This window comes from Pleuronectes platessa, chromosome 7 (assembly GCF_947347685.1).
Source record: "Pleuronectes platessa chromosome 7, fPlePla1.1, whole genome shotgun sequence".
Lineage (NCBI taxonomy): Eukaryota > Metazoa > Chordata > Actinopteri > Pleuronectiformes > Pleuronectidae > Pleuronectes > Pleuronectes platessa.
The window spans coordinates 14,415,394-14,424,005 of NC_070632.1; positions in this window are offsets into that span (position 1 = coordinate 14,415,394).

The following is an 8,612-nucleotide window of genomic DNA, read 5'->3' on the forward strand; positions in this document are numbered from 1 at the left end:
ACTGGGTTTTTGTCTCTCTTTTTTTTCCGTACTTTTCTTTAGTGGTTGTCTAAGTGATGGAGCGTAACACTCCTGCACTGCAGCAACAGTGAGCTATGATGAATTCCAATCATCACTCCATATGCCAGGCCTCATTAGCTACGGATGTGTTTGCTTACAGCTTCGCCTAAATACCTCAAGTAGTGGATGCATGTTGTTTTTCTCTCCCCTTTTAAGTTCTCTCCCTCGCTTATTCACAAACACACACACACACACACATGCGCAAAGATACACGAGGCACACACACACCCTGGAAAAGCCTTTAATACACTTGCCAAACGCAGGCCCTGGGTAAGATTCCTTGAGGGCAATGTGTATCCACAACAGTGTCTCTCCCTCAGACATGTGGCATGGGTAAACAACACAGTTAAGCCTAAAACAATGTGCGTCCCTGATGACTGCAATTATTTATGAAATCAAACACAATTCAGCTCTTCGCCAAGTGGGACAGCTCTCCTGATCACTCAACAAATCTCCACTCTTTCACTGCTCATGATAATCTCACCACTCTCACCACAAGGGTCATATTTCTGTTATTTAAATCATCAAAATCCTGATAAACAGCACATTTACCTTTCACTTGCATTGATCCTGTACGTGTCTACATTAACGGCATCCAGACCAAACTGAACATGTGTAAAGAATGCGACCTGGAGGGCCTTTCTCCTCAGCCTGTCTTCGTGGGATGATCGGTGGTGACTTCTACCAGGGCGATGGCTAAATTATTCAACCTGAGGTGTTATTGCTCCAGAGCTGAGGAGCAGAAATGCCGGTGTCAGGACAGTATGCGTGGACTGGAGGCATTAGCCTGCAGTCAGCAGATGCTGCAGATGGAGAGCTCACTTTGTCATCCACTTTCTCAACGCAACCTGTGAGGAGCAATTAACTGCCGGCGCAGACAACACAGAGACGAGCTCACTTCATTTCCAAAAGTAAATTAGAGAGGTGGAGTGAGGGGCGAGATCGTTCATCACACTTGCTCCTCTTCATCTCACACTCTGAAGAGTCTCAGGACTTTAATCACACAGTCTACTTTTCAGACCTTTAACACCGCCCGTCAGGCGCACACAGGTGCCGACAAGCCGCTGTCACCCGGGATCTTTGCTCAATGTTAAGGTCACTTAACTTCGTCTTAGCTGTGATTCTCTTTCAAGTTGTGTAATTTGAGAATGTGTTTGCACCTCTTTCTCACATGTAAGTACAAGAGCGCCTGCTTGTACACCGTGTGAGAGTAAGAGTGTTGGTTCAACAACACCCAGGTCAGTCTCAGAGTCAGGTTACCAGCGGAGTTGTTTATAAAGGTGAATGCTTACGTAAATGGTGAAAAAAGCAATAGGAAAAAACAAGTTCATCAGAATTATTTAAGGCATGTGATATTCTTTGATTTTTCCAAATGAAAAATATATTTATATTTTTTATGTTCTAGGAATAGAAGGTGCATTTTTCACATATAGAAGGAAGAAATGCAATGTGATGTTCTCCTCAGATCCTGGGGATAAAAACAATACATATAAAAGGTCAACATTAAAGATTAAAAAGTTTAAAATACAATTTAAATGTAAATATATCAATTCCAAATATTAAATGTCCTTCAATGAGAGGGATCTGTCAGACATACAGACCATTCTGATGGCCTGAGGAAAGAAGCTTTTATATTTTATGAGATTACTGATTATGTTATGATGCCATGCTTGCTTTTGAATCCCCCACCAGAAACAACACAAATAAACACAAATAGACCATTTGTAAATAATCATTATTTATAAGCGTTATGATTAATCAAAGGGAGGAGGCAACACTCTCGCAACATTACATGAAATTCCGTGGACGGACACGGCAAAGCGATACCCTATATTTGCAGCACATAGATTCGAACCCCATAAATCACGAGCAGAAGATAAATATGGGAGGGCGACTAAATTAAATGGTACTTAGCCTTGTGAAGTGCACTGTAAAAGATCTGAGGAGGAGGTTTAGAGAAACAAGGAGGTGCGCGTCCTCCTTTCTCCAGCCAGCGGTTGTACCCCTCAATGATCTCCCTTAACACAGAGGAAACCAAAAGATCATAACAAGACCTTGTGGAAACGTATCTCATTAGCCGCCTGCATACCTCTCCCATCACTTCACGGAGCCCTCCCTGGGAATATAGAAAGAGGGCTTTGTCTGCTCCGTCCCAAAGCTCTTGTCAAAATCTTCTTAATTATGATTAATTACGCAGCCGTAAAGAGTTCCTCTACCTACCACGTATACAAATAATAGAACACTCTCGCTAAACACTACATAATTCATTAATTATAGGGCTGTTTGCTGCAGTGTTAAAAAAAAAAAATATATCGCTTGTTAAAAGAACAATGTTTTTCATATTTTCACAACGACTTGAAAAGCATATCCATTTCTGAGAGAAGTATGCCCTCGCTCCAGGCTCCTCTGCATATTGGAGGTTTTCCCTCTGTGGGCTCAGTTGTTATGGATGCTGTTTATGGTGCTGTTATGACAAGTGTGAAGGGCAGGCATGGTGAAAGATGTATCGCTCGCTTATCTGCTCAGTGTCTGAATATGTTAAAGGATTGTAAATGACCCTGTGTCATGACAGAGACTCACAACAAGCACAACCTCTTTTTTTTTTCCACCTTTATTCTCTATGATAACTTTTTGACACAGGGTGACAAACACAGCTCGGGAGCCTTAGATGTCAGTAAATTCATTGAATGTGTGGTTGTTGGCGGCGGGGAGGTTGTTATTAAACACTCCTTATGACATCAAATTATTATTATGTCTTTTTTTTTGTTTTGCCAAAAATTCCCACTCACGATAGAAGTTCCTCGCGAGTTTGCAGAAAAGCTGTCGAGCGAAAAACAGCGATCTGTGAGTGAAATAGCAGCAGTGAGTGACATGAGGCAGACTAATGATAAGGTTTATAAGTTTTGATAGTTTTTACGGCCTTTTCGTGGAGCTGAGGCACATCACTGAGATGTGCTCTTGAGCTGCACAGAAGAACAATGTGCCTTTGAGACACACTCGCTGCACTGAGGCAGCCTCGTCCTTCTGCCTCTTGCTGCATATGCTTTATAGCCGACAATAAACCATTTTAGTGCAAAATAAATTGGGATCGTATTGAAATGCCGGCGCTATATATGTCATAGAAGACATACAGTTATTTTTTAGCAAAGCTGGGGCATAGTTTATCATCATGTGAGTGCCGCGACGGGTCTGTTCCACATCATTGGCTTCTCTTGCTTAGTTAGATTGTGAAGGTCAGAGTTCTCAAGCCTTTTATGGCTGTTTAACTTTGGAGAATTATCACATGGGCAGGACTTGGCTGATATATGCTGCACAGTCCTACATCAGCACCGGCTCGTATATATTCTGCTTTTTAGGTAAAGGATCCAAAGTCATTATTTGGACCGAATCTTCACACAAAGTGGATACAGAGGCCTGACCTTGTCCTGGAACATTTGCATAAATGCCTTTACTTGCCAAATATAAAAAGGAAAAAATGTAATTTGTGTTTTAGTGAACACAGAAAAACCACATCCATCATCAGTGTGGTGTAGAGTTAGGCTGTGTTTGTGAAAATTATCTCTTTTGAGGATATAATTGAGACATTAATCGGTTTTCTTCTGATGGCAATTAACTGGAGTGTGCCTTTGTAGAAGTCTAGTGTGTTCAAGTTAATCTCATTATTTATGGACATGTGTTGGTTGTGTCAAAGGAATATCTCTGTCAACATTTCCTGATACAAAACTCTAGAACAACATATTTGCCGACTTACAATTTTCTGGTACAACTATTTGGCTCTAATTGCTATGTTGAGTTTTAAAACTTTGCAAATATAATTATAACAGCCCCAGTAAATGAAAATGGAATTAGCTCAGAGTACAATCAAAAAAATTACCATAAGAAAGAATTTAAAAGTTCTCCAGATGAAGGCTTGAGGGGAGAAGGCTTCTCCCCTGAAACGGCAAGGTGACATTTTATTTCCAACTGCTAATTGATGTTCTGCTGATTAAAGCAGATTTTATGCTCATGACCAGGGGGGGTGGGCTCTATTTCTGTAAGCTATCAGTTTGCAGGCATGGATTGCAGCATAGTTACAAGGAAGGGCCGAACCTCAGGTCTTCTCTTGGATTGCATCAGAGAACCTGTTTCTTCTGGGGAGACGGCAGATTCAAATATGTGCAGGATTAAAGAAGAGATAAGCAAAATTAAGTTTAAACCACAAGTCCTGCATCATCTGAAAGTCTCACTCTGACAGGGACAGTTTTATTGCTTTGGTAAAGACTCCTAGTTAACTTTATTGCGCGTGAGTATATTTGAGGCGTATTATATCATATACACACCATTGTATTGTAAAATGAATGATCTAAGTTCACTTCCAAACAACCTGTGTGATTAATCACGGCACAATATTTGTTAGAGCACAACAGACTAATAATTCAGATCAGCGGCATAACTTATTTATGGAAGTGTACAATTGATACAATGCCAGGAAGGAGTAATCTTTTAAAGCACCTCTTACAAAAACCTCTTTGTCAGAATAATCAACACAATCTGCATAATTTACATTACTTACTTAGATGCATGTACAGCCTGAGCTTAAAGTAAAGAAGTTTGTTTTCTCATGTTTGTGCCTATTAGCCACAAATTAATTAATCTACCATCCAAACCCCAATTAAGCCACGAGCTATATTAATACATAGCCCGTTTCCCAGAATGCAGCGGAAGCACCGCGGAAGCTCCATTATTTTCACAAACATAATCACATTTTGTTGCAACACTCGGTCCCACGAAACACAAAAACGCCTGAGTTTGTGTTATAATGTATTCAGGAGCTGTCGGAGCTGTTTGGGTAAAGAAGTGAAACCTGAGCAGGGGAGAGGATTTTAAGTTCATGCAGGGCTGATTTGTTTTCTGCCACTAGGGGGGGATGTGCTCCTCACAGGTCTCCCCACAGAGAGTAATAATGTGCAGCTATAAAGTACTGATGAGGCGGCTCAGTGAATACTTATGAACAGTCCTGTGTGAGACTCAATCTCTCAACCTTGGTCATCTTATTCAAAACGCTCTCGCTCCAGTTTATAGCCCATGTATAACTACGCGGCCCGAGCACCAATCATATCATTACCAATGTCTCAAACTCGAGTGTTCATTCAGCTCGGCCTCCTTCAGCCTTTCAGATTCCTCTATCCATCAGCGATGTGAAAAACGTCAGCTCCTCCATTTAATATTGTTTGTTTTGTTGTTTGTCAACACAACGGAGGAGATGTGCTTTTCTAAAGCTCAGTGTTAAAGAGGCGCCCCGAAGAAGAATACACACAGCGTTGCCATGGTGCCCATTGATGTGCAAATGTTTTCATTTAAATATTTTTAAGAGGATCAGCTCAGATTACGCCAAAGTTTGACAGAGATAATTCGATGGCTTGTGTAGCAGCTTTGTTTGTGGAGACCATCATTCAGGGCACGTCAGACCACCTTCACAAGCCTTCATCGCCTTTTTAATGAAGTTTACTTTGAGAAATAGACCAAAGCTACTATGTTGTCTTCACTAGATTAGAAAGGCCTCTCAGACTTCACTGAGAATGGCTGTTTTTAAAAGTTAATATTTTCAGCACAGCAGCACCGAGAAGCTTGATGAGGAAGAAAGAAACTTTTAGTTAACTTGCTCTCTCATTCCACTTAACAACGCTGAGAAACAAAATGCCAACAAGCCGTTATATTGTAGCATCCAGCGGATATATTTGCTCTTTTTCTTGCATTATAGATAAATGCGCCATGAAGACCCCCCAGTATTTGGGACAAGGGAGAAGAGCTTAAATATTTATGCCTAAGCCTCTGGAGGCCCACTATTAGTAGTAAAATGTTTTACTTTCTGGGGCTGTCACTCTGCTCTGGCTCCCATTAACAACAAGGCTGACAGGGACCTCTGGGTCAAACACTTTGAGGCAACAAAAGACCCCGATGAAATCACTCAGTGAGACCCAAATTACTTCTGTGTCATTGCTGAACAATATTTTCTCCCCAAAGCATTCCTGCCTCTGTTAACGCCATGACCCCGTCCACTGCATATGGAAAGGATTGTTTGTCTATAACACTGGGGGATGGAGATGAGGAGAAGTTCATGGACAATGTTCCCGGCTGTGTTCGCCCCTGCGAGCCGCGAGGCTGCCCTCCCTCTGTTTTGTTGTGCTTTGTGGAAAAAGTTGATAAAAACAGGTTGTAAATGGAGATGGGCAGTTGGAAATGAACATGTTGGGGTGGAGCAGTGAAGCGGGAAATCCAAATATACAAGACCTCAAAGAGAACTGGCCAAAGCAGAGAGGGGATCCCTGGGGACGCCGTGTGTAATGAACTGAAATTCAAACTATAGGAGCAATTGAGAAACTTGTCCACTAGTTTTGTCGTAAATGTCGGGATTTCTGTATGTGCTTGAGAAAAGGACTATTAAGTAATATTCTTATATTTAAGCTTTTTCCTTTCTGTTGCTGTTCACTCAATACAACTTAAAACAACAAATCTAAATATCAGACATTTCATTAAACGTGCAGAATTTGCATAGCTCCGAGTCTTAATTCTATATTTGCTCAAGCTCTGTTTGTTATGAACTTAACTATTAACATGATCATCATAAATCAGGAAATCCTTCACGATGTATCAACATACACATTGTTATCATCCCAAAAGAAGATTGACAGAGGGAGCTTTCTTACAGAAAGCCACCGAGTAATGTTGAGAGAGGCACAATTGGATGAGCCGCAAACAGCATCAGAAAGGACTGGAAAGGAAAGAGCAGGCAGGGAAGCTTCAAATCCCCTCTCAGCCCTAAGTGGGTGGTCCTTTCACTGTGGGTAACTGTGCAGTCGCCAGGCATTCGCACGGATTTTTTTGTGGAGGACTGGCTCTCCAGACGCAACATTCACCGTCTCAGGCCCATACATCCACAGAATTAGATTCATGCTACACTGACTTTATTTAAGCTAAGAGTCCTGGCAGTGGCCGCATTAGATGACAGCCAGTTCTCTGGGCCTTTTCTCTGGATTAAAGGATGATTCAGGAGAGGGAAGGCAGAATGGCTTAAGAAAGAATTCACTCAGGGAGAAAGAAGTCCATAGTTTATCTGAAAAAAGTAACAGAGCGCTGCGGAGGTTGCCAAAGTGTATTGAACACTGTGGAGATGTGTGAAGATTGACAGAGAAATATGTTGTATAGCCTCCCACCTCTCCTCCTCCTCACCACACACACACACACACACACACACACACAGACACACACACACACACGCACACAAACACGCACACACACACACACACACACACACGCAAACACGCACACATGCCTATCCTCTCCACTTTTTATATACAGGAGTTCACATGCTGAAATATCGCAGAATTTAAAAAACCTGTATCTCCATATGTATCAACATTAAAAATTTGTTAAATCTTTTGGAAATGTATAATTATTTAATCCAAATATAATACACTTATATTCATTTACATGATCTTAAAATTTGCTCTTCATTCACTTTTATTAAAGCTGCAGTGTAGATTTTGTAACATTATCATACTTTATTCATTCATATAAAAGTATTGCATTTTTATCACCTGTTTTTACCTCAATACTTAAGCTTATATTAAGAGTTGACATATAAAAACAGCATTAAGAAAGAAATTTGCCAATAAATGTCAAACATTGTATTTTTGTCATAACTATCAATAATCACCCAAATGTTCTTGTGAGAAATATGTCTTGGGTAATAGAATTATAATGATTAAGAAAGAAATAATAGAAAAAACAAGAATATTTTAAGTTTCGGCGCCACTTTTTCTCCATTAACCAATATTTGAGCACCCCTCGACCTGGAATGGAAAGGAGCCAGCCCTCAACAGAACTGTTTAAGTTGGCCCCACAAGTCATACATTTGAATGATTTCAAAGAGGCCTCCAATTAAAAGCTACAAACATGTCTTTGGAATGCGAACTAACACAATTAAAAGTGCCTCATGAGTGTATTAGAGGAATAAGTTGTGAATTAGCACTTTGAATACACAATGCTGTTTTCATTCCCTAACCCTTTCACTCGGTGAAGAAGCAGAGGGAAGGAGGTCTTTTTGAAGTCACTCAGCTCTCTTTCTCTTTTTTTTCTCCCTGGGAGCAAAAGAAGATTGAGTCAGCCTAATCTGCTCCTTGTACATTTGAATGTCTTCTGCAAAGAACTCATCCTGGCTGCTTGATAAAGGCCCAGGTGCAGAGACAGTGGCCGTGCCTAACTTCGTCTCTGTGGGGGCTGTAAATCACGGGGGGAAGCCCACCCTTTGAAGATACGAGCTTGCTTTCCCCGCTGATTTGTGGCCAGAAGGGCAGGCCCCTTTTGCAGCCCTGCACAACGCTCTCGTCAAACCAGCGCGGCTGTCAGGGGAAGGTAGACTCATAACTCGTCGATATGCTCGAGGACCCTCGGGACAGAGCGGGGCTCCTGGCTGTCAAAGGTCAAGTGGAAAGGGGCTAAAATGACACCATGGGGATTTAAGCACAGTCAGAAAAATCATGTGCAAACAAAAATGTTTACTTTCCTCTTAA